Here is a 27,153-nt window from a genome sequence, read left to right as displayed (position 1 = left end):
GTACAATTCCAGTGAAGGTGGCAAAGTAAGGTTTCAGAGCGCCAAGGAAGGGTCCCTTAGACCTCTCGAGGACTTTTTTCAACGTGCCAAGATATTCATTAAAATGCTTTTGACAGCATGGACAGTCCTACTCTTTTTGCTTTCTAAACACTTAGATTTTCCATTAAAAACTAAATAAATGTGGTTAACTGTGGTCTGGGTTTTTAATTTCTAGGATGCAGGGGGCACAATTGCTGAAACAATACACTTAATAGTTACAGCCCGTTAAATGCACCTACACCTTGTAAGGTTGATGGCTGGTATCAGTAGAGCTTGTCTGAACACAATTGGGGATCACCTCTCCCTATGTACAAATACACTTTCAAAGAAAAGAACCAATTAAACCTCAACTAAATTGTTTTCACCTCAAATTAAAAAGGAAGAATTTAGAAGTGTTCCAGCAGGGCACTGCAATCTATTCAAATCATCACCATTATAAAAATCCAAAATCTCAAGGTCGGCAACAGCAAGAGATACAGCAACCACTGTTATGTTGTCAAGGGCAAAACGCTTCCTCAAAGAAATAAAAAGATAAGGTGAGTCACCAGGGACTCTCCTATGCAGCTGGCACAATATGGCAATGATATGGATTCAGGCTGCCTGTCTACTACTGGCTCCTTTAGCTATGACTATGTCACATGGAATACCCTAATGAGTACGAGAAAATAAAATCCTTCATTAAGACACAGTTTTTTAAATTGCTGGGATTCTTGGATACTAATGCAGAATAGGGCTCAAGTTTTGGCCTGAGTTGCTCATATTTTTTTGGAGCAACTAGTTTAGAATGGAGCATCTTAGAAATTGCAATTCTTGCCATTTAGTTTGCTCCAGTTCTAGTCATTGTAGAACAGGTTTTTTTTCCAAAAGGGGGTGTGTCCAGCCACTTACGCCTGTTTTGCAAGTTTAGGCAGTGAAAACTTACTCCAAACTAACTTAGAATGGAGTAAGTGTAGATTTTTGTACGCTCAGAAAAACCTTGCCTACACTTACAAATCAGGCGTAGGGAACGAGAGATGGGGAGGGGAGAAGGGGGCTTTACAAACATTAAACATTTCACTTTTACAAATAAAGAGCCATCATCAATAACAAATGATAAATAAATCAACCAATAAATTCAAAAAAAATTAAAAAATTAAAAATAAAATCAATAAATACAAAATTACGTTTCTACTCACCGACTGCAGCACCGGGAGCCCTCCAACAGTGTGCTGGGACGGGCCCCCCCGCCGTGTCTCTCTCTCTCTCTGTCAGTGTGTCTCTGTGTTTCTGACGGGGAGGGGGAAGAGAGGGGGGGGAAGAGTGGCGGGAGAGAGGGGGGGAAGAGGGGCGGGAGAGAGGGGGGGGGAAGAGGGGCGGGAGAGAGGGGGGGAAGAGGGGCGGGAGAGAGGGGGGGGAAGAGGGGCGGGAGAGAGGGGGGGGAAGAGGGGCGGGAGAGAGGGGGGGAAGAGGGGCGGGAGAGAGGGGGGGAAGAGGGGCGGGAGAGAGGGGGGAAGAGGGGCGGGAGAGAGGGGGGAAGAGGGGCGGGAGAGAGGGGGGAAGAGGGGCGGGAGAGAGGGGGGAAGAGAGGGGGGAAGAGGGGCGGGAGAGAGGGGGGAAGAGGGGCGGGAGAGAGGGGGGAAGAGGGGCGGGAGAGAGGGGGGAAGAGGGGCGGGAGAGAGGGGGGAAGAGGGGCGGGAGAGAGGGGGGAAGAGGGGCGGGAGAGAGGGGGGAAGAGGGGCGGGAGAGAGGGGAGAAGAGGGGCGGGAGAGAGGGGGGAAGAGGGGCGGGAGAGAGGGGGGAAGAGGGGCGGGAGAGAGGGGGGAAGAGGGGCGGGAGAGAGGGGGGAAGAGGGGCGGGAGAGAGGGGAGAAGAGGGGCGGGAGAGAGGGGGGAAGAGGGGCGGGAGAGAGGGGGGAAGAGGGGCGGGAGAGAGGGGGGAAGAGGGGCGGGAGAGAGGGGGGGAGGGGCGGGAGAGAGGGGGGGAAGAGGGGCGGGAGAGAGGGGGGAAGAGGGGCGGGAGAGAGGGGGGGAGGGGCGGGAGAGAGGGGGGGAAGAGGGGCGGGAGAGAGGGGGGAAGAGGGGCGGGAGAGAGGGGGGAAGAGGGGCGGGAGAGAGGGGGGAAGAGGGGCGGGAGAGAGGGGGGAAGAGGGGCGGGAGAGAGGGGAGAAGAGGGGCGGGAGAGAGGGGGGAAGAGGGGCGGGAGAGAGGGGGGAAGAGGGGCGGGAGAGAGGGGGGAAGAGGGGCGGGAGAGAGGGGGGAAGAGGGGCGGGAGAGAGGGGGGGAGGGGCGGGAGAGAGGGGGGGAAGAGGGGCGGGAGAGAGGGGGGAAGAGGGGCGGGAGAGAGGGGGGGAGGGGCGGGAGAGAGGGGGGGAAGAGGGGCGGGAGAGAGGGGGGAAGAGGGGCGGGAGAGAGGGGGGAAGAGGGGCGGGAGAGAGGGGGGAAGAGGGGCGGGAGAGAGGGGGGAAGAGGGGCGGGAGAGAGGGGGGAAGAGGGGCGGGAGAGAGGGGGGGAAGAGGGGTGGGAGAGAGGGGGGAAGAGGGGCGGGAGAGAGGGGGGAAGAGGGGCGGGAGAGAGGGGGGAAGAGGGGCGGGAGAGAGGGGGGAAGAGGGGCGGGGGAGAGGGGGGGAGGGGCGGGAGAGAGGGGGGGAAGAGGGGCGGGAGAGAGGGGGGGAAGAGGGGCGGGAGAGAGGGGGGAAGAGGGGCGGGAGAGAGGGGGGAAGAGGGGCGGGAGAGAGGGGGGAAGAGGGGCGGGAGAGAGGGGGGGAAGAGGGGCGGGAGAGAGGGGGGAAGAGGGGCGGGAGAGAGGGGGGAAGAGGGGCGGGAGAGAGGGGGGAAGAGGGGCGGGAGAGAGGGGGGAAGAGGGGCGGGAGAGAGGGGGGAAGAGGGGCGGGAGAGAGGGGGGAAGAGGGGCGGGAGAGAGGGGGGAAGAGGGGCGGGAGAGAGGGGGGGAAGAGGGGCGGGAGAGAGGGGGGGGAAGAGGGGCGGGAGAGAGGGGGGGAAGAGGGGCGGGAGAGAGGGGGGGGAAGAGGGGCGGGAGAGAGGGGGGGGAAGAGGGGCGGGAGAGAGGGGGGGAAGAGGGGCGGGAGAGAGGGGGGGGAAGAGGGGCGGGAGAGAGGGGGGGAAGAGGGGCGGGAGAGAGGGGGGGGAAGAGGGGCGGGAGAGAGGGGGGGGAAGAGGGGCGGGAGAGAGGGGGGGAAGAGGGGCGGGAGAGAGGGGGGGAAGAGGGGCGGGAGAGAGGGGGGAAGAGGGGCGGGAGAGAGGGGGGAAGAGGGGCGGGAGAGAGGGGGGAAGAGGGGCGGGAGAGAGGGGGGAAGAGGGGCGGGAGAGAGGGGGGAAGAGGGGCGGGAGAGAGGGGGGAAGAGGGGCGGGAGAGAGGGGGAAGAGGGGCGGGAGAGAGGGGGGAAGAGGGGCGGGAGAGAGGGGGGAAGAGGGGCGGGAGAGAGGGGGGAAGAGGGGCGGGAGAGAGGGGGGAAGAGGGGCGGGAGAGAGGGGGGAAGAGGGGCGGGAGAGAGGGGGGAAGAGGGGCGGGAGAGAGGGGAGAAGAGGGGCGGGAGAGAGGGGGGAAGAGGGGCGGGAGAGAGGGGGGAAGAGGGGCGGGAGAGAGGGGGGAAGAGGGGCGGGAGAGAGGGGGGAAGAGGGGCGGGAGAGAGGGGGGAAGAGGGGCGGGAGAGAGGGGGGAAGAGGGGCGGGAGAGAGGGGGGAAGAGGGGCGGGAAGAGGGGCGGGAGAGAGGGGGGAAGAGGGGCGGGAGAGAGGGGGGAAGAGGGGCGGGAGAGAGGGGGGGAAGAGGGGCGGGAGAGAGGGGGGGAAGAGGGGCGGGAGAGAGGGGGGAAGAGGGGAGGGAGAGAGGGGGAAGAGGGGCGGGAGAGAGGGGGGGAAGAGGGGCGGGAGAGAGGGGGGAAGAGGGGCGGGAGAGAGGGGGGAAGAGGGGAGGGAGAGAGGGGGAAGAGGGGCGGGAGAGAGGGGGGGAAGAGGGGCGGGGAGGGGCGGGAGAGAGGGGGAAGAGAGGGGGGGGGGGAAGAGGAGACGGAGAGAGGGGGGAAGAGGGGAGAGAAGTGGGGGGCAAGGAGGAGGAGGAGGACCTGGGGGGGGGGGGGCGGGGGAGGTTGAATGGGCCGCGCCGAAGACGTCGGGCTGGGCCGCCCCCAGCAAGATGCTGGGCGGGCCCCACCACCGGAACGGGGGGTTGGGGGAGGGGAGGAGCAACGGAAGGGAGCGGGGTGGGGAAGCGGGAGCTAAACAGGAGGGAGGGAAGGAGGCCCGAGTCCGATCTTCGCCCTGGCAGCCCATATTCGGCCAGGGCTAGGGGCGGCATGCTTCGGGCCCTTCCCACACAGCCTCAGGGGCCTGGAACTAATGCACATGCGCGCACACTCTAGCGCACTCGTACAGAGGTCCCGGCACCCCCACACGTTGTGATGCGCTGCACCAAGGGCCTGGATCGACCAGACGGAGGGGAGAATACCAAGGTAAATAATAGGCGCCGTTTCTGTTCTAAAAAGTCGGCGCACCACACGGAGATGCGCCGTTCTAACTCTGGGGGCAAATTTGGGCCCTAAGAGTGGTCACAAACCTAGGCAACACTTATAAATTTCAAATAGAAACAAGATAATTTACAAGTTAATCAAATTTGGATAAGAGATCTGAGCTAAGTTTTTTCTACTTTTGTTTATATTTAATTTTTAACAAATAATTAAAATAGACCAAAATAAAATTACTTAAAAACAATTAAAATCTAGTTTACAGAAATTGGCATAAATGCACAATTCTGATTCACAGCAAGATGCAGGACTGGAATAGACTTAGTCTACTCAAAAACCAATTTCAATTTCCCATCCCTCAAATATCTAACCAGTTTTGTCCTCCGTAAGGTGCCGAGCCTTCATCTATCTAGCCCTCACACTCTGGAATTCCCTCCTGAAATTACAATGCTTCTCCCAAACCTCTCTCCTCCTTTGACTCATCTCTTTGATCAAGCTTTGAGAACCCATCCACTCCTTGGAGGGAATGCAGCATAGATTTACCTGAACTCCAAGGGTTAAATTACAAGGAGAGATTACACAAATTAGGGTTGTATTCACTAGAATTTAGACGGTTAAGGGGTGATTTGATCAAAGTTTTCAAGGTATTAAAGGGAACAGATCGGGTGGAGAGAAACTATTTCTGCTGGTTAGGGAGTCTAGGACTAGCGGGCACAGTCTAAAAATTCGAGCCAGACCTTTCAGGAGTGAAATTATGAAACACTTCTATACACAAAGGGCGGTAGACGTTTGGAACTCCCTTCCGCAAACGGCAATTGATGCTAGATCAATTGTTAATTTTAAATATGAGATTGATAGGTTTCTGTTAACCAAAGGTATTGAGGGAAATAGGCCAAAGTCGGGTATATGGAGTTAGGTGCAGATCAGCCATGATCTCATTGAATGGCGGAACAGGCTCGAGGGGCTAAATGTACTCCTCTTGTTCCCATGTTCCTAAAATCTCACTCTTTGGCTCAGCTTTGTTTTCTTCGATTGTTCCTCTGAAGTGCCATGGGACATTTTTCAACATTAAAGGCTCTATAAAAATACAAGTTGATGGTGTATGCTTGTAGGAGAACCTAGGAGAGAAAAAAAATTACCTCACAAAATAATTTACAAAGAGATATTTATGCAAATGAAGGTGCTACGACAAAGCTTTTTCTATTGCAGTAATTTCCTACATACATGCTTTCTTTCCTAGGTTGCAAAATCTGCAGTGCTTTTTGCACATATCTATCGCCGGCTAATGGAAAATAAACGGCAATCTTTCAAATGTAAACATAAGCATGAGAACGTAAGAAATTGGAGCAGGAATAGGCCATTTGGCCCCTCGAGCCTGCTCCACCATTCAATAAGATTATTGCTGATCTGATCTAGGCCTCAACTCCACTTCGCTGCCCGCTCCCCATAACCCTGGACACCCTTATTGTTCAAAAATATGTCTAACTCCACCGTAAATATATTCAATGACCCAGCCTTCATAGCTCTCGGAGTAGATAATTTTAGATTCACGACCCTCAGAGAATAAAGTCCTCCTCATCTCAGTTTTAAATGGGCGACCCCTTATTCTGAAACTATGCCCCCTAGTTCTAGATTTCCCGAGGGGAAACATCCTCTCTGCATCTATCTTGTCAACCCCCTCATAATCTTGTATGTTTCAATAAGATCACCTCTCATTCTTCTAAACTCCAATGAGTACAGGCCCAACCAGCTTAACCTTTCTTCATAAGACAACCCCTTCATCTTAGAAATCAACCTAGGTGAACCTTCTCTGGACTGCCACCATTGCAAGTACAGGTATATCCCTCCTTAAATAAGGAGGCCAAAACTGTACGCAGTACTCTAGATGTGGTCGCACCAACATCCTGTACAGTTGTAGCAGGACCCCCCTACTTTTATACTCTGTCCCCCTTGCAATAAAGGCCAACATTCCATTTGCCTTCCAAATTACTTGCTGTACCTGCATACTAAGATCCCTCTGTACCACAGCATTTTGTAATCTATCTCCATTTAAATAATAATTTGTTTTTTTATTTTTCCTACCAAAGTGAATAACTTCCCATTTTCCCATATTATACTCCATCTGCCAAATTTTTGCCCACTCACTTAGCCTATCTATATCCCTTTGCAGATTCTTTGTATCCTCTTCACAACTTGCTTCACTCCTATCTTTGTATCATCAGCAAATTTGGCAACATCATACTCGGTCCCTTCATCCAAGTCATTCATATAGATTGTAAATTGTTGAGGCCCCAGCACTGATCCCTGTGGCACCCCACTAGTTATTTTGCCAACCTGAAAATGACTCATTTATTCCGACTCTGTTTTCTGTTAGTTAGCCAATCCTCTATCCATGCTAATATAGTACCCCCAACTCACTGAACTTTTATCGAATGCCCTCTGGAAATCCAAATGCACTACATCTACTGGTTCCCGCCCCCCCACCCCCTTTATCTACTCTGCTCGTTACATCCTCAAAGAACTCCCAGCAAATTTGTCAAATATGATTTCTCTTTTATAAAACCATGCTGACTCTGCTTGACTGTATTGTGATTTTCTAAATGTCCTGCTACTACTTCCTTAATAATGGACTCCAGCATTTTCCCAAGACAGATGTTAGGCAAACTGGTCTGCTTTCTGTCTCCCTCCTTTCTTAAATAGGGGCGTTATATTTGCTAATTGCGGTTTTCTAATCCGCTGGGACTTCTCCAGAATCCAGATATCTGCCATTAGTAATGAACTTTACAATACAAAATATAAAACAAACTACTAAAAATTTAGATTTTGATGTTACTTTCCATTCCAGTAACTTTAGGTAAATGTGTATTATGCTTCAATTTCAAGTGGCACAGTCAAAGTAAATAGACAAAATTAGTTGGTCAAGAGAAAATTACTCAGAACATAGTGAACAGTGATGGCATGGAGATTTCCATGGCGAAATGCTTGGAAGAACTGCGACATATGGAATGGATTCCTTATAGAGGACCCCACAGTACAACCTGAAGGATCAAACCTTCCTCGCAAACAGTAGACAACCATCAACCGCCTCAGAACTGGTCATGGTAGATGCCACCTTCTCCATAGATGGATGATTAAATTATCCCCATTATGCGACTGTGGAGCTCCTAATCAAACCCTGGAGCACATCATTGAGCACTGCCCTCAGAGGAAATTTGCAGGCAGTCTGCAAGATATCCACGCTGTTACACCGGAAGCTTTGGCCTGGATATCAAACTGAGATATTGATATTTGATTTGCTTTGCTACTCCCATACGAAAGACGATGATGGAGATTTACAAATACTTACTCTGAAATAAGCTTACAGACTTCATCAAATTTTGATACATGTCAAATTACCTTCCTTCTTTCAACTAAATGCATCTACAACATACTGAACTCCTTAACAAATTAGAAGGAAAAGTTAAGGAAAAAACATTGTGTGTCTCCCCAAACCTTAAAAAGTCCAAAACCATTAAATGGCAACCTTTAAACACATTTCCTTTTGAGCAATTCTCAAAATAGGAAACAAAAGACGTTCAATTCTACAGATAAACTTTTGGATCCAATTCTTTCCAGCACTCAGTAAGCATTGTATTTTATGTCAATGAAATAAACTCGAACAAAATTTCTAAAGTGGGATGGTTAGCCAATTTACAAGTTTGTACTTGTTTCAAAAAAATAATCATCTCTGTTCCAACTGAAACCAACAAATCGTGCAGAATTTTCAATATTACTTATTCTTCCTCATGCCTCATTCAGATTTAACAGTAGCAAGAGATCAGCACATTCAGATACGTGCCAATTTAAATAAACGGATGTAAAAAATAAAAGCCTATTTCATGACAAATGGTATAGCCCAGCACTGTACTGTTTGCAGTAATATCCAACATATATTTTCTTCACCAGTACTGCGGGTAAACAGTACTACACAATCAAGTAGTTATTTATGTGAAGAGCTGAAATGAAGGACCACACCCTTGCTGACTGGAGCTGAATTTGTGGCAGAATGACTTTGACAATGTCAGATTTTCCTTGCACCCCTCCCATTGGAATGTTAGCCATTATGAAGTGCTCCACCCACGCAGCCTTGCCAAGAACTAATGAAACTCATTCCAAAATCTGGCCTGGCAATCTGAACGACAGACACCCTTGGAACTCAAACCTGCCAACCATCACCTTACTAAAAATCTGCAATGTAGCGCCTACGTTTCTCATTTGGCAGATTGTTGTAAAGTTTGCAAAACTATTTTTACTAATCCCTATGGTGCAGATTGAGAAAAACTCAACAGCCATCAAGCTTATTTCCTGGGTAATTTACATGTGCAGCGTGCAAATTAGACTTATTTTAAAATTTATCAGTTTGCTTTCATTCTACTCTAGAACTGGAAGCATCACGAGTAACCAACATGCAGTGCAACACTTCCCTCACACAAAGAACTCAGAGGGATATAACTGCCAATTTGCTGCAGCATTTTGCCTGATAAAAAGTGGACCATGCAATAAAAATATATATTTTTTGGAAGTTACTTTACAAAGTTTTCAATCTCTTATATTCTGTCATTTGATTTGACAAATAGCTGTATTTTTTCTGGTTGCTTGGAGCTATAATGCTCAACATTAAAACTGAGCCCAGAGAAAGTACACACACCCTGGACAAGCGTGAAATAATTTGCAAGGATTGGTTCAATTAGTACTGTAACTGAAACAGTTCCAGGGACCGCAGCTGAAAAGACAGCTTATGGTTCCTTTTTTCCTGAGATAGCCAATCCTAAAGATTATGAAATTTAGGGAAAGGTACACTAAGTTCCATGAACACTTTCTTTTGATAAGGATATGGTGTTGTATATTCTTGTGGAGGGATTTTCCAAACAGGATGGCTTTGTTCGAACAGAGCCTGTAATGATTACATTTATCACAGCCAAGGGTGGGGCTTCCTGTCTTTTTTTGTCTGCTCATGTCAACAATGTTATTGGGCAACAATCAGGCTCAAACATAGATGTTCAGAGTTAACACTGAAAGTTTAAGCCCAAGATGTCAGTAAGCCCTAAAGCTTTAAATTCCTATGTCTCCACTCTATGGATGGGCATTAAGATTAAAGGGGAAAGGAAAGTCTGGAGGTGGGGGGGAATATAGGAGATTGTATTTCCTCTTCAATAATCATGTAAAAAAAAATACCTTTTCTTTTAAAAAAAGAGAACCGTACATTTCCTAACAAAACATCCACCATTTACCGGACCACTCCAAGAGCATTCAAGCAAAATTAATTTAATGCTACTTTGTATCAGCCTGGGAGGCAAGCCAGAGCCACCCAATCTTGGGGGAAAAAAAACTTGTAACTGGCTGGGTACGCTGCATACTTTGCCTGTAGGGCGTTTTCCCAGGGTCAGCTAGCTCCCAGACTGATTTAATACTTTTGAATCCCATTAATAGGGGTTACAGTAAATTCAATAAATCTGAAATTAAAAGCTAGTATCAGTAATGGTAACCATGAAACTACCGGATTGTCGTAAAAACCCATTTGGTTCACTAATGTCCTTTAGGGAAGGAAATCTGCCGTCCTTACCCAGTCTGGCCTACATGTAACTCCAGACCCTCAATGTGGTTGACTCTTAGCTGCCCTCTGAAATGGCTCTGGCTTGCCTCCCAGGCTGATACAAAGTAGCACTAAATTAATTTTGCTTGAATGCTCTTGGAGTGGTCCTGTAAATGGTGGATATTTTGTTAGGAAATGTACGGTTCTCTTTTTTTGTTGTATTTAAAGCAGTGGCTCACCACCACCTTCTTGAGGACAATTAGGGATGAGCAATAAATGCTGGCCTTGCCGGCGACGTTCCGATCCCATGGATGAATGAAAATCAAATAAAGACAATCCTGGACCCAGGCAGCTTTTCTCCTCAGTAACATCACTGGACTGATCCCATAGGGAAGTAGTCCCAAAATAATGGGTATCCATTAGGGCAGGAAATATCACATTCTTTTAAAAAAGGTAATAAATATTTTTATAACTTCACATGGACAGTGGGGGGGGGGGGGGGGGGGGACTTTTAAGAGAGTATACTCTCCCTAAGATTTTCCTTCTCCTTTAATCTGCAAATTTATTCCACATTCCTAGTGATACTGTTAATGAATATTCTTTTGCCATCTTGACTGAGTTAAACTCACCATTAAAACAAAACAGCATGCTTTTCATTATAACATTGAAGTTAGTAAGTAGTAAGAATAGGCACAATAGGCTGCTTGCTGCAGAAAATTAGTATTGCAAATTCAGGAAATAACATGCAATGTTTAATATAAGGCAAGATATCGACTCAAACCAAAATTTGTAGTGATTTCCACCACTTCTGACCCAAGATACTATTCATTATACCATAGTTAGAACCAATTTCCGAATTGTGCTGTACAGATCAAGTCAGTGTTAGGTCCATAAAAATTGTCTGAGTAGCAAAAGCTACAGCACATTTATCTTTTTATTCAGACAGGTTAATATTGCAAACAACACATTAATGTTTAATTTGGCAGTAAAATCACTACCGCTCTTTCCATTGTTCATTTTACGAAAGAGAATATAAATTACAAAATGGAAAAAAAAACGTACAAAAAACCATTTTGCAAATTATCTACATTATATATATTTATTAAATGCTTTCAGGTTTTATGAAAGGTTTTTTTATGTGGGGGGGGAGGGGGACACGACGACAAAGAGTGAATATAAAACGGTCAGCCATAGCTCAGTGGACAGCACCTCACCTCTGAGCCAAAAGGCTGTGGGTCCAAGTCCCACTCCAGAGACTTCAGCACAAAAATCTAGGCCGAAACTCCAGTGCTGAGGGAACGCTGTACTGTTGGAGGTGGCGTGTTTCGGATGAGACATTAAACTGATGCTCCGTCTGCTCCCTCAGATGGATGTAAAAGATCCCATGGCACTATTTTGAAGAGGAGCTGGGGAGTTATCCCCGGTGTCTTGGCAAATATTTATCCCTCAATCAACATCACTAAAACAGATTATCCAGTCATTATCACATTGCTGTTTGTGGGAGCTTGCTGTGCACAAATTGGCTGCTGTGTTTCCTACATTACAGCAGTGATTATACTTTAAAAGTACTTCATTGGCTGAAAAGCACTTTGGGACATCCGGTGGTTGTGGATGGCGCTATATAAATTCATCTTTTTCTGGTTTTTTCCATATAAGTGGAACGGTTTGGTGCTCAAAGCATCGAGTCAGCTCAGGCTAAAGATGCTTTTACTTTACTTAAGTGCCATGTTGGTGCTGCTGGTTCCCAAAGTGTGGGTCTCAGGCAGCCAGTAGTAACATCAAAGTAAGCTTGTTGGATTTGTTAAAGCTGGCAGCAACAAAGACCCATTTTTAAATTGTAGGCATCAGAAGCTGGCAGTACTCAGAGCACCAAACAGAAATAAAAACAGTTATCACCGTTATTATTTTGAAAGACTGTCTTGTTCACCAGCAGAATAATTGAGACAAATGGGGAAGGCACCGGACAAAAGCTGCTTTCATACTGCATGAAACTTTGTCACTGCTTCTCAATGTATGGTGCAGCCAGTAACATCCCCAAAGTGAACTCTCCAGATTCCCGAAAGCTGATTTAGAAAAAAAACTACCTTCCTGGCCACCAATTTAAGTGAATCCAGCAAGTCTACTTTGATGCTGCCTGAACTGATGAGTATTTCATAGAACAGAAGAAATAGGAACAGGAGTAGGCCACCTGGGGCCTCGAGCCTGCTCCGCCATTTAATAAGATCATGGGACTCAGCTCCACTTCGCTGCCCGCTCCCCATAACCCCATTACTCCCTTATCGCTCAAAAATCTGTCTATCTATCTCCTTAAATATATTCAATGACCCAACATCCACAGTTCTCTGGGTCACAACCCTCAGATAAGAAATTTCCCCTCATCTCAGTTTTAAATGGGCGGCCCCTTATTCTGAGACTATGTCCCCTAGTTTTAGTTTCCCCGATGAGTGGAAATATCCTCTCTGCATCCACCTTGTCAAGCCCCCTCATTGGGCCCAAGTTTCCACATGATTTGCGCCTGATTTTTAGGAGAACGGTCTATCTTAGAAATTGCAATTCTCCACATTTTTTTTCTGCAGTTCTAGTCAGGTAGAACAGTTCCACTTTGGAACAAAATTTTTTCTTCAAAAGGGGGCGTGTCTGGCCACTGACGTCTGATTTCAAAGTTTCCACAGTGAAAACGTACTCCAAACTAACTTAGAATGGAGCAAGTGAAGATTTTTGTAGAACTGAAAAAACCTGTTCTACACATTAAAAAAATCAGGCGCAGGTTACAGGGAACGAGGGGGGGGAGGGGGTGGGGAAGGGAAGTCATTAAATTCTACAATAAATCCTTAGTTATACTTATACAAATATTATACAAATAAATCCAACCTGAATAAACATTTATAAGCAAAGAAAAGATTAAATAAACCATGTTCCTACCTGTGTGAAAGTTCTTCAGGCAGGCCTTTAGGAAGCTGTTTGCCGTCGGGACCAAAGGCTGAACGGGCCGGGCCCGAGATTTTGGGCAGGGCCCGTCCCCAGCACCAGAGGTAGGTGGCGTTCGGGTCGGCGGGGGAGAGAGGGAGGTCAGGTCGGGGAGGGGGAGGTCAGGTCGGGGAGGGGGAGGTCAGGTCGGGGAGGGGGAGGTCAGGTCGGGGAGGGGGAGGTCAGGTCGGGGAGGGGGAGGTCAGGTCGGGGAGGGGGAGGTCAGGTCGGGGAGGGGGAGGTCAGGTCGGGGAGGGGGAGGTCAGGTCGGGGAGGGGGAGGTCAGGTCGGGGAGGGGGAGGTCAGGTCGGGGAGGGGGAGGTCAGGTCGGGGAGGGGGAGGTCAGGTCGGGGAGGGGGAGGTCAGGTCGGGGAGGGGGAGGTCAGGTCGGGGAGGGGGAGGTCAGGTCGGGGAGGGGGAGGTCAGGTCGGGGAGGGGGAGGTCAGGTCGGGGAGGGGGAGGTCAGGTCGGGGAGGGGGAGGTCAGGTCGGGGAGGGGGAGGTCAGGTCGGGGAGGGGGAGGTCAGGTCGGGGAGGGGGAGGTCAGGTCGGGGAGGGGGAGGTCAGGTCGGGGAGGGGGAGGTCAGGTCGGGGAGGGGGAGGTCAGGTCGGGGAGGGGGAGGTCAGGTCGGGGAGGGGGAGGTCAGGTCGGGGAGGGGGAGGTCAGGTCGGGGAGGGGGAGGTCAGGTCGGGGAGGGGGAGGTCAGGTCGGGGAGGGGGAGGTCAGGTCGGGGAGGGGGAGGTCAGGTCGGGGAGGGGGAGGTCAGGTCGGGGAGGGGGAGGTCAGGTCGGGGAGGGGGAGGTCAGGTCGGGGAGGGGGAGGTCAGGTCGGGGAGGGGGAGGTCAGGTCGGGGAGGGGGAGGTCAGGTCGGGGAGGGGGAGGTCAGGTCGGGGAGGGGGAGGTCAGGTCGGGGAGGGGGAGGTCAGGTCGGGGAGGGGGAGGTCAGGTCGGGGAGGTCAGGTCGGGGAGGGGGAGGTCAGGTCGGGGAGGGGGAGGTCAGGTCGGGGAGGGGGAGGTCAGGTCGGGGAGGGGGAGGTCAGGTCGGGGAGGGGGAGGTCAGGTCGGGGAGGGGGAGGTCAGGTCGGGGAGGGGGAGGTCAGGTCGGGGAGGGGGAGGTCAGGTCGGGGAGGGGGAGGTCAGGTCGGATCCAGTCCGGGAGGGGGAGGTCAGGTCGGGGAGGGGGAGGTCAGGTCGGATCCAGTCCGGGAGCGAGAGTAGAGTCAGGTCGAGTCTGGTGGGAGCGGGAGCGGCAGCGGCAGACGGGTCGGGTCGGGGGGGGGGGAAAAGCAGGAGCGGATGTCGGCAGGAAGCAGGAGCTGGCCGTGGGAGGAGCTTTATTCACGCAGCCCCAGTGAGGCCATTCGGCCAGGGCTAGGGGCTGCGTGCTTCGGGCCCCTCCCACACAGTTTCGGGCACCTGGTGCTACTGCACTTGCGCACCCACTGTAGCGCGCATGTGCAGAGCTCCCGGCACTGTTTTCGGCGCAGGGTCCTAGCTCCGCTCCCTACAGCTCCTGGTGCGCTGTGCCGAGGGCCAGAGGACCTGCAGGGAGGTGGAGAATACGGAGGGTTTTTTTAGGCGCACTTTGTGGCACGAAAAACGGGCGCCCAGCTCGGAGGGGCGCCCGTTTTTTATCGTGTGGAAACTTGGGCCCATTATCTTATATGTTTCGATAAGATCACCTCTCATTCTTCTGAACTCCAATGAGTATAGGCCCAACCTACTCAACCTATCTTCATAAGTCAACCCCCTCATCTCCGGAATCAACCTAGTGAACCTTCTCTGAACAGCCTCCAATGCAAGTATATCCTTGCTTAAATACGGAGACCAAAACTGTACGCAGTACTCCAGAGGTGTGACCTCACCAATATATCCTGTACAATTGTAGCAGGACTTCTCTGCTTTTAAACTCTATCCTCCTTGCAATAAACACAAACATTCCATTTGTCTTCCAAATTACTTGCTGCACCTGCATACTAACTTTTTGTGTTTCATGCACCAAGGACCCGCTGTACTGCAGCACTTTGCAATGTTTCTCCATTTAAATTATAATTTGCTTTTCTATTATTTCTGCCAAAGTGGATAACCTCACATTTTCCCAACATTATACTCCATCTGCTAAATTTTTGCCCACTCACTTAGCCTGTCTATATTCCTTTGCCGATTTTGTGTATCCTCCTCACAATTTGCTTTCCCACCCATCTTTGTATCATCAGCAAACTTGGCTACATTACACTCGGTCCCTTCATCCAAGGCATTAATATAGATTGTAAATAGTTGTGGACCCAGCACCGATCCATGCGGCACCCTACTAGTCACTGTTTGCCAACCAGAAAATGACCCATTTATTCCGACTCTTTTTTCAGTTAGTTAGCCAATCATCTATCCATGCCAATATATTACAACCAACCCTGTGAACTTTTCTCTTGTGCAGTAACCTTTTATGTGGCACCTCATCAAATGCTTTCTGGAAATCCAAATATACCACATCCACTAGTTCCCCCTTATCCACCCTGCTTGTTACATCCTCAAAGAACGCCAGCAAATTTGTCAAACATGATTTCCCTTTCATAAAACCTTGCTGACTCTGCTTAATTGAATTAAGCTTTTCCAAATGTCCCACTACTGCTTCCTTAATAATGGACTCTACCATTTTCCCGACGTCAGATGTTCGGCTAAGTGGTCTTATAGTTTCCTGCTTTTTGTCTGCCTCCTTTTTTAAATTATTTCCAGAATTTTCTGTTTATATTTCAGAGCTCCAGCATCCACAGTGTTTTACCTTTTGTATTAATTTTTCTTCGGGGTTGTTGTCAGTTGGCCCACACCCATGAATTGGGAGGCATTAGCAAAGCAATTGACCAATACAAAAGTAGTTAAGAATCTATTCAGGATTATTCTCACCCTTACACCTTCAAATCCTCTTTATCTCCTTTGATAAGCATAACCATGTATTATCAAGAGGGAAGGGATCACCAGGTTGACCTACAAACATAAGAGTGGAATCATACTCTCCTCCAAGTCTACCACCTAAAATCTGTTCTGATTCATGTAGTTATATTGACCCCAAGTCTCGCAGCCCCGAGCTGCACACCTGTTCTTCGCGCCCAAAAGTGCGCAGGAAAAAAAACTGCAAGATTCTCCGGCTCCTCGGAGCTCTAACTCAGCTTGGCGCGGCGATCACAGCTGGGGGGGGGGGGGGGAGCCAGACACTCGCGCCAATTCTGAAAGCAGTGGGGGGGGGGGGGCGGGTCTAATTCAAATGAGGCAACGCCGTGCCGGCAACCCTGCGCGTGCGCGTTGGAGCGTGCGCGCAGTGTGAAACAAACATTGGCACTCGGCCATTTTTAAAGGGACTGGAGGAAAAGTGAAGATTTGTCTCTTGGACCCCTGGAAAGGCTTGCGATTTAATTTTTGAGATATTTTTGTGTGTGAAGGAGTGCTTTTAGCAGCACTGTTGAATAAATCACCTGCTGAAATCAGTGAGTTCAGCTTTTCACTGCTAAACTTGCAGAACCGGTGCAGCATTGGTGCATGCAAATTAAGGACTGTGTGTTTTGAGAAATAAGAGTGCCAATTCAACTTTGCAATGGATCAACGTCCACCAAGAACAAATAATTTCTTGCATGAGGAAGTAGATATTAGTCAACATAATTGAGCAGAGATGGCAGGAGCTAGATACCAGCAACAGAGGTCGCATAAAAGTGCCACCAAAAGAAATGAAGAAATGGTGGAACCAAGTTGCAGAAGATTACTGCGCAGTGGTGCATACCATGAGATCTGGAAGCCAGTGTAAAAAGAAATGGCACGACCTTGGTCAAGTAGTTAGTGTAAGTAATATTTCCCATCTTTAATTTAATCGTAATTGTAACCTGGCTATCTGTATGTCCCACCTTGCAGACAGACACACTGTAAAAAGTTATATTTTACTCTTTGCAGAAGAAATTGGCCCACAACAAAAGGGAGGCAACTCGGACAGGAGGAGGCACGCCCAATCTGCATCCACTGACACCCTTGGAACAGCGGGTAGCTGCTATGATGAGTCGTACATGGAGAAAAGCAATCAGTACAGCACAAGCTGGGCCCGCACGCGAGGAAGTGGGTAAGTCCTGAAAATGCATCATGGCCCTTTAAATCAACCTGCTGCCTGACCTGCTATGTGTGAGAGTACTCATGCCACCCATCCGGCCCCCTCCCTTGCTGTTAAACATTTGATTGTTCCGATGTATTTTGCAGAACATGATGGTGATGATGATGGAGATGGACGGATGATGGAGATGGACGGATGACGATGATGATGCTGCTGCTGCTGCTGCTACTAACCCTGAGGATACAGAACAAGAACCAGTACAACCAGATGCGGACGATCCAGACTGGATGATGGCAGCGATGACTGAAATGTCTGCAGGGGAGAGCTTCCAAATTAATGTTTATGAGTCTCCATCAAGGGGCATCAGCGTTTCAACCCCTAGCATAGGTCTTGGTTCCACCTTCCATGGTTTTGATTCCAATGTTGCGGGTCCCAGTGGTACTGCTGATATAATGCAGCATTCTACAGTCAGTGCACTACCGTCCGAGCCTGCGCCTCCCTCTCACATAGGTTCTGGTTCCACCTACTATGGTTTTGATTCCAACGCTGCGGGTCCCAGTGCTGCTGCCGATATCATGGAGCAGTTTACACCCATTCGTCCAACAACCCAGCCCACGGCTCGCACTCAAGTGCTGTCGTCTGGAACACCGGGCGCCCCACCATCCCAGCCCGAGCCCCTCTCTCTAGTACTGCCGTCTGCAACACAGAGCGTCCCACAGTCCCAGCCCGCGCCTCCCTGTGTAGTGGTGCCGCTTGCAACACCAAGCGCCCCGCCGTCCGTGCCCGCGCCTCCCAGTGTAGTGGTGCCACGAGGCAGACCCAGGCAGAGGAGAAGGAGATTTTAGACACGCTCTCCTGAAATGCAGCGTGCAACAGATGCGGATCAGGTTGTGGCATTGGGTATGGAGACCAATGAGCTTACCCGATCACTCATCGGTGGCGTCAATGCAGTAGGTGAAGAGTTGACGGTCCTGACGGGAGAAATAGCAGTAATGACACGGGAACTTAGGGAGGGAATGTCCGAGGAAGTGCAATCGACGGCACAGGCCGTCAGGGAGGGCATGCAAATGACGGCACAGGCCATCAGGGAGGGCCTGGTTGAGGTAGCTGCTGCAATAAGGGCACACAGCCCAGCCAATCAAATGACATGCCCATGAAGAAGTGAACATTCACTGAGATATGGATGAGACATGGTTGCAGCCTTTCTTTGCTGCTTTTGTTCTTGTTCTTGATGTAGCTGTAGTAGCGTTTTTCAAATTGAAATTGTTTTGTAAGTTTTGTAACTTTACAACTTATAAGTGATCTCAGGGTTTTCAAGTGATCTTATAATGTAAATGCTCTCACATTCTGTAACTTATTTAATTTTGCATCTAAAAAGTGATCTTGAAGTTTAAGTGATCTTAAGAGTGTAAGATTTTTCACATTGCGATTGTTTTGTAACTTTACATGTTTTTAAGTGATCTTCAAGAGTCATATTAAAAAGTATAGTTTGATACAACAAATATTTTATTACAGTGACGTTAACTTTTCAATAAAATATTTTTTCATTAAAACTAATTCATGTTCCACTAACACAACACAACGTAGGAACAACTGCAAAGAATAAACATTTCCATGCGCAAAAGTGGTCGCAGAGCCCTCAGGCATCAGTAGTTGAAGCGTTCACGGATGAGCTGCTGGCGCAAGGCTCGAGCAATCATTAAAGGGGCACGATAGACGGCCCTCCTCCGACTTCGTGCTCTGGCATCAGGCACTTGCATGCTTTCCTGATCATCGTCATCATCCACATCCTGCTGTTCCGTATTATCATGCACTGGACCCTCATGTAGGTCTTCTGGTTCCACTACCAGCTCCTGCTGCCTCATGATGGCTAAGTTATGAAGCATGCAGCACACAACAGTGAAGTGACCGACAATCTGAGGAGAGTATAGCAACTGTCCTCCAGAATGGTCCAGGCATCGGAATCGCTGTTTCAATATGCCAATGGTCCTCTCAATGATGCTGCGCGTCGCAATGTGCACCATGTTGTATTGACGGTCAGCTTCTGTCCGTGTCACGCGTCGGGGCGTCATGAGCCAGGTGGCCAGGCCATACCCTTTGTCTCCCAGTAGCCAGCTCTGCCCTTCTGGCTGCTGCTCAAACATGTTAGATATAACGCTGTCGCGTAGGATGAACGCATCGTAGGTGCTGCCAGGGTATCTCGTATCGACTGACATGGTGCGCTGCTTGTCGTCACACACGAGCTGCACATAGAGTGGAAACCTTTCCTATTTCGGTACTGCTCAAAATCCTCCACGGGTGCTCGCAAGGCTATGTGGGTACAATCAATGCAGCCCTGTACCTTTGGGAAGCCGGCAATCCTGAAGAAGCCCACAGCCCTTTCATGGATCGCTTGTGCGGTCATTGGGAAATTGATGAAGTCATTCCTTCGCGCATACAGTGCAGCCGTGACCTGGTAAACGCAGGCATGTATTGCACGTTGATAGATGGCACACACATCTCCAGTTGTAGCCTGAAACGATCCCGAGGCATAGAAAGAAAGTGCAGCTGTTACCTTCACTGCAACAGACAGGGCAGTTGGCGTTCTGCTTCTGGGCTGCAAATCTGCTCTCACCATATCACAGATCTCAGTGACAACTTCTCTGCGAAAAAACAGCCTTTTTACACAATCAGCCTCGCTCATATCCAAGTATGAGCGCCTGGTTCGATACTGTCGACGTGGGTAAGGTCTCCTGCCCATCAACCTACAGGCTACGACGTTCCTGGTGCGGTGAGCTCTAATCAATTCTCTCCTATGCAGTGATTGATGGCGAACCATTGCATAATACGTGGTGTTGACAATGCAGCACCCATTCTGCAAATTTAAGTATAAAACTGTCTATGTGGCTGCCTCTCCCTGCCCAAATGGCCTCAGTCCCCCTCACAGCTCGAAGGCTGCTTGATTGCTGTGTCTTTGCCTGCAGTCCAGTTACTGACGATGCCCCTATCCTGTGCCAAATAGCCTCAGTCCCCTCACAGCTCGAAGGCTGCTTGCTGTATCTTCGGCTGCCGTCGAGCCACTGACGCCGCCCCTATCGCGTGGCCAAATGGCCTCAACCCCCTTCGAAAGCTGCGTGCGTGTTGCTTCCTCGGCTGCCGGCCAGCCACTGACTGAAGGAAGGCCTGCCTGAAGCACCACAGCTCAGCTCGAAGGTTGCTTGCTGCCGCTGTTGAGGCTGCCGTCAAGACACTGACACCACCCCTGCCTGTCTTCAACATGAAAGGCCTGCCTGAAGCACAGCAGCTCGAAGGCTGCTGCTGTTTCACACAGGTAGGAACATGGATTATTTAATCTTTTCTTTGCTTACAAATTTTTATTCAGGTTGGATTTATTTGTATAATATTTGTATAAGTATGACTGCTGATTGATTGTAGAATTTAATGACTTCCCTCCACCCCCCCCCCCCCCCACCACCCTTGTTCCCTACACCTAATTTGTAACCTACGCCTGATTTTCTAAAGTGTAGACAAGGTTTTTTCGAGCGTCCAAAAATTTTCACTTACTCCATTCTAAGTTAGTTTGGAGTAAGTTTTCACTGCCTAAACTTTGAAAACAGGCGTAAGTGGCCGGACACGCCCCTTTTTGAAAAAAAAATTCTGTTCCAAAGTGAAACTGTTCTAACTGACTAGAACTGGAGCAAACTAAATGCCGAGAATTCAAATTTCTAAGATACTCCATTCTAAACCAGTTGCTCCAAAAAAACAGGAGCAACTCAGGCCGAAACTTGGCCCCAATATTCTGCATCCAAGGGAACCTGTGTGGCCACTTCCATCCTGACTCTCAAACACATTCCAGTAATTATCAACTTTAGTATTTACCACAGTTCAAAAGAGTATACTCAGTCACACCATTTTTACTTGTATATTTGAGTGTATTAGTATTATTGACACATTACTTGTGTCATAACTGTATCAACTCTGAACTTTGATTCGGAGTTGCTCAGTGCCATGACAAATTTCAACACGAGATACCATTAATTGTTTTAGCATGTTTCTGTCAAAGTACCTTCAAATCAACTTGCTACAAGTTACACTTCTCAAGGCCTTGCTAATAATGAACCTTCCTTAAATACTTAATGAAATTCCCTCCTACACACATTTTGAAAGTCCTTCCCTTCTGAGCAAGCTGATATAGACCTGTAAACATCTGACCAGATACAAGTACATCTATAGATTACAATTCTTATATAGTATGCATGATTCACTGAAACCTGTGATGTAAACATTTCCTATAGAAATACTAATGTTAAAATAGAAACACTTAGTGGTTACACCCCTAGGCGGTACTTGAATGGGACTTCAAACATTAACATCTCCACTGGTCGATAACAGCTCCCTGACACACCACCAGATGATGCTGTATTGCCTGATCACCCTCTGGTACAGCAAATACTCCATAACTCCATCTTCTGGGGTTGATAAGTAATAGATTTTATTTTAAATTCTGGAAAACTTTCATTCGAGAAAATAAGGTTAAGAGGAGATCCAATAATGCTATTCAAACCTCAATTTTGAACAGCATAAAATACAAATAACTGTTTGCACAGGTAACTAATGGATACAAATTTTAAGATCTTCAAAAGAATAAAAGGTGAGATTGAGAGATTTTTTTATGCATAGGTTTGTTAGAACATGTGACTATCAGAAAAAGTGGTGGAAGCAGAATCCATAATGGCTTTTAAAAAAAGTGACTATTTGATTTTTTTTTTAAAAAGAACATGGGGAAAAGACAGACAGAGCCAGACAATGATTTTCTATTTAAAAAGGAACACAACAGTTTTGTCCAGAAGTAGTCCAATCTAGGCAAAATTTAGTACTTCACCAATTTGGTTGGCACTTGTATTTATTTAATTAAAAAATTCCTCTCATCTCTGCTTCCACTGTTGGCTGCGTGCAACCTATATATTTAAGTAAAAAATTCCTCTCGGTTCCTCTTACTTTTTCGGACACATTTTTTTTTGTCCCTCTTCCTGGCCTCGCTAAACCCCAAATCTCAACCCCGCTGAATTTTTTTTAATTAGCCTCTATCCTTATCTTTAATTTTGTTTGTGTGTGTGAGACTTCGTTTCCACAGCCACCTCCAGAAAATACAGCCACATTATGCCCTATCTCATACACCCCCACCTGCTAGCACCTACCTGTGGCCCAAAAGGCACGCACAACCTGCTGGCCCGTAGCTCAGATGAGGATACTTCTTTGCAATCAGCACCCTGCACCCATCAGAAAATGCAACCTGGGACCTCAGCACCTCACAAAACTTTTACCTATATTCTTCAGCACTTTCATTCCCCTCACCACATCCTGGACGAAATGGCAGAAGAAAACAAAAAAAAATCTAGGAAAAATGGGGAAGAAGGGATACAGAGAAAAACAAAGGTAAAAAGAGGAATGACCAAAAAGAAAGGGGAAAAAGGAGAGAAAGAAAAAAAAAGTGGGCCCAAAAAAAGAGGGAAGAGTGGAAAAAAAAACAAGCAAAAGGTGGAAATAAAACAAGATAGAACCAAGAAATGAACACACACAGATAAGAGATTTGGGGGCCGGAAGTACCCCTATCTATAAGGCCTCCGGCTTCCTGAAAGCGACGGCCATGGGTCGGTGCGGAATGACCGAGTCGCTGCGGAGAGGCCGCCATTTTAAAAATTGCTCCACCTCAGGTTTGGAGCAGTGTAGGGGACTGCTCCGCCCGTTTTCCCACCGTGGTGTGCACGCGCCGATCCCTTACTGAAATTGCCCCTTTCCCGACAATTATGGCCGCGGGTTCGGCCAGGCCGCCAAAAGGCAGCCTGGCATCCCCTCTTGGGTGCCATACCGCTGGCCCGGCAAAACCCTTCCTGGTGGCCCAGGCCCAGTGTTTGCCACGAAAGTGGCTCCAGAGTTCACAGCGGCTCTCCCCTTTAACTGATGGTGAGGGACATTGTGACATGCCAGTGCGATGATGTCATCAGCACGGCACTGATGACTTTGAGCGTCGGCTAATCCGACCCGCCCCCACTTCCGCCCCGCTAGTGACAGCTACTCTGCCCCGCTCCAAACTCGCCGCCCCGCCCCCCCCCCCGAAGTGCTGAATTTCTATGGTTTGGCTGCCTGAAACACTTCGGGAGCGATAGATGTGACTTGTTTCGGACGGTGGGCAATTTCGGGCCCTGGGTGCAGTGCCACAGGAGATCCACTATGAATCAAATATTTTCATAAATCTACAGTTCTCTACTTTAATTTCAATGTACAGGTATTATGACAATGATAATTCAAGAGTAATAGTTATCTCATCAATTTCTTTGCTGCTTCAATTTAGTTTCTCCTGCACAAAGACAAGCACATAAGATTCAATACAGCAGAGGTTAAAAAACAAACCAGAAGGCCTGTCCTTGCTCATAATGCTGATCATTAGCTCTTCAAAGTCAATGCATGCAGGGGCATCTGAAATTGACCTTCTCCTAATAGCATAATTTCAGTCAGCAACAACCCTTAATTTTCTTCTAACTAGGTGAAGTTCTATGCCTAATCAGAGATTCTTTCCACAACTTTTTTTCAAAAAAGTATTGTACCAAATTGTCCAAGCCCTGCGAGAAAGCCCCCAACCCTTTGCAGTCACTCAACTGGTGAATGGCAAAGCCTTGCATTTGTTCTATTGGCAGTTGTATACAAGACAAATCTGTTTAAGAATTACATCCTTATGCCTGTCTTCAAGATATTTCACTCAACATGAAACATTTCATCTGTGCTAACAGATTAGGTCAGCACAAATACCAAAAAAATGTGTAAATGAAAAAGACTTGCATTTATATAATGCCCTTCACAACCATCAGATGTCCCAAACTGCTTTACAACCAATGATGTACTTTTTCCAAGTGTAGTCACTGTTGTAATGTAGGAAAAGTGGCAGTCAATTTGCGCACAGCAAGCTCCCACAAACAGCAATGTGATAATGACCAGATAATCTGTTTATTGATGTTGTTTGTGGGATAAATGTTGGCTAGGGTATAAAGGTCAGAGGGTCGTAAATCTGTGGAGAGCTGTGGAGGCTGGGTCATTGAGATAGACAGATTTTTGAACGATAAGGGAGTGAAGATTTATGAGGAGCGGGCAGGGAAGTGGAGCAGAGCCCAAGATCAGATCAGCCATGATCTTATTAAATGGTAGAGCAGGCTCGAGGCGCCATTAGCCTACTCCTATTTCTTATGTTCTTATAACTCCACTGCTCTTCTTCGGAACAGTGCCACAGGAGCTTTTACATCCTTGCCGGGAACATAAAAATTGACAGCAAAAGCTCCTATAGATTTGTGAAGAGAAAAAGATTAGTGAAGACAAACGTAGGTCCCTTGCAGTCGGATTCAGGTGAACTTATAATGGGGAACAAAGAAATGGCAGACCAAATGAACAAATACTTTGGTTCTGTCTTCACGAAGGAAGACACAAATAACCTTCCGGATGTACTAGGGGACTAAGGGTCTAGTGAGAAGGAGGAATTGAATGATATCCTAATTTGGCAGGAAATTGTGTTGGGGAAATTGATGGGATTGAAGGCAGATAAACCCCGGGGCCCGATTGTCTGCATCCCAGGGTACTTAAGGAAGTGGCCCTAAAAATAGTGGATGCATTGGTGATCATTTTCCAACAGTCTACCGACTCTGGATCAGTTCCTATGGACTGGAGGATAGCTAATGTAACACCACTTTTTAAAAAAGGAGAGAAAACGGGTAATTATAGACCGGTTAGCCTGACATCAGTAGTGGGGAAAATGTTGGAATCAATTATTAAGGATGAAATAGCAGCGCATTTGGAAAGCAGTGACAGGATCGGTCCAAGTCAGCATGGATTTATGAAAGGGAAATCATGCTCGACAAATCTTCTAGAATTGTTTGAGGATGTAACTAGTAGAGTGGACAAGGGAGAACCAGTGCATGTGGTGTATTTTGACTTTCAAAAGGCTTTTGACAAGGTCCCACACAAGAGATTGGTGTGCAAAATCATAGCACATGGTATTGGGGGTAATGTACTGGCGTGGATAGAGAATTGGTTGGCAGACAGGAAGCAGAGTCGGGATAAACGGGTCTTTTTCGGAATGGGAGGCAGTGACTAGTGGAGTGCCGCAGGGCTCAGTGCTGGGACCCCAGCTCTTTACAATATACATCAATGATTTGGATGGAGGAATTGAATGTAATATCTCCAAGTTTGCAGATGACACTAAACTGGGTAGTGGTGTGAGCTGTGAGGAGAATGCTAAGAGGCTGCAGGGTGACTTGGACAGGTTAGGTGAGTGGACAAATGCATGGCAGATGCAGTATAATGTGGATAAATGTGAGGTTATCCATTTTGGGGACAAAAACACGAAGGCAGAATATTATCTGAATGGCGGCAGATTAGGAAAAGTGGAGCTGCAACGAGACCTGGGTGTCATGGTTCATCAGTCATTGAAAGTTGGCATGCAGGTACAGCAGGCGGTGAAGAAGGCAAATGGCATGTTGGCCTTCATAGCTAGGGGATTTGAGTATAGGAGCAAGGAGGTCTTACTGCAATTGTACAGGGTCTTGGTGACGCCTCACCTGGAATATTGTGTTCAGTTTTGGTCTCATAATCTGAGGAAGGACGTTCTTGCTATTGAGGGAGTGCAGCGAAGGTTCACCAGACTGATTCCAGGGATGACTGGACTGACATGAGGAGAGACTGGATCAACTGGGCCTTTATATACTGGAGTTTAGAAGGATGAGAGGGGATCTCATAGAAACATATAAGATTCTGATGGGACGATACAGGTTAGATACAGGAAGAATGTCCCCGATGTTGGGGAAGTCTAGAACCAGGGGACACAGTCTTAGGATAAGGGGTAGGCCATTTAGGACTGAGATGAGGAGAAACTTCTTCACTCAGAGAGTTGTTAACCTGTGGAATTCCCTGCCGCAGAGAGTTGTTGATGCCAGTTCATTGGATGTATTCAAGAGGGAGTTAGATATGGCTCTTACGGCTAAGGGGATCAAGGGATATGGAGAGAAAGCAGGAAAGGGGTACTGAAGTAAAGGATCAGCCATGATCTTATTGAATGGTGGTGCAGGCTCGAAGGGCCGAATGGCCTACTCCTGCACCTATTTTCTATGTTTTCCACGCAGATGGGACCTCGGTTTAACACCTCATACGGCATTGCATCCTTCAGTATTGCACTGGAGTGTCAGCCTAGATTTTTTTGGTGCTCAAGTCTCTGGAGGGACTTGAACCCACAACCTTCTGACTCAGAAGCGAGGATACTACCAACTGAGCCACAGTTGACATATATATATATACTACTACAACAATACAAAAGCAAAATACTGCGGATACTGGAATATGAAATAAAAACAGAAAATGCTGGAAATCTCAGTGGGTCAGGCAGCATCTGTGGCAAGAAAAACAGTTAGCATTTCAGTCGATGACCCATATACTACATTGTGTAAGCTATACAGGATAATCAAACTTATGTCCTGAACTGTTGTTTTGTCCAGATAGATCATATCGGTAGTAAGATAATTGAGAAATAGTTACAACCAAGACAAAATAAAATACAATTTAACTATGTCAATACCTGATATTTTCATTCCCTTTTAAATTTAGGACATTTTTCCTCCCCTCCTAAACAATAACAAAACACCCATGAAAATAGTGAAGTAAAGTCTGAAGAACAGCCAAAGCTAGGATTCAAACTCAAGACTGCCGAGAAGGAATCTGATGCCATAATTAGTTACCAGGCTATTCATATTATTTCAGTATCTAGATCACACTCTCTAATTCGACCAGTGGACAATAATGATGTACTGCAAGTAAACAAAACCTTTACTATTTCTATTTTTTAAAGTTATAGCCCTTTCACAATTTGTCATTATCTGTAGTTACAAATGGCCGGTAAAGACGGGCACTTCAGTCCTCAGTAAGGTATAAAAAAACAAATTAAAAAGGCCAATGAAATGTTATTCTTTCTCTCAAGGGGGCTGGACTACAAAGTTATGCTGCAGTTATGTAAAGT

The 27,153-nt window shown here is 47.8% G+C and overlaps 1 protein-coding gene and 1 long non-coding RNA gene across 6 annotated transcripts in view; one reads left to right on the top strand and one right to left on the bottom strand.

Moving 5' to 3' along the window:
* mbnl2 (muscleblind-like splicing regulator 2) overlaps positions 1–27,153 on the bottom strand; it is a 218,378-nt gene that overhangs the window by 80,513 nt on the left and 110,712 nt on the right. The window lies entirely within an intron of this gene.
* The window catches only part of LOC139274966 (uncharacterized), a 40,098-nt gene that overhangs the window by 8,404 nt on the left and 4,541 nt on the right, over positions 1–27,153 (top strand). The window contains exon 3 of one of the 2 annotated variants that reach the window (XR_011595642.1): positions 7,381–7,421. The exons of the other annotated variant lie outside the window; for it this stretch is intronic. This is a non-coding gene — a long non-coding RNA (uncharacterized lncRNA). Of the gene's footprint in view, positions 1–7,380; positions 7,422–27,153 lie in introns of those variants that run through there. 2 annotated transcript variants of the gene reach the window in all.

Source organism: Pristiophorus japonicus, chromosome 10 (assembly GCF_044704955.1).
Source record: "Pristiophorus japonicus isolate sPriJap1 chromosome 10, sPriJap1.hap1, whole genome shotgun sequence".
NCBI lineage: Eukaryota > Metazoa > Chordata > Chondrichthyes > Pristiophoridae > Pristiophorus > Pristiophorus japonicus.
The sequence above is the reverse complement of the archived record's forward strand: the minus strand, read 5'-3'. Positions and strand labels throughout refer to the sequence as shown.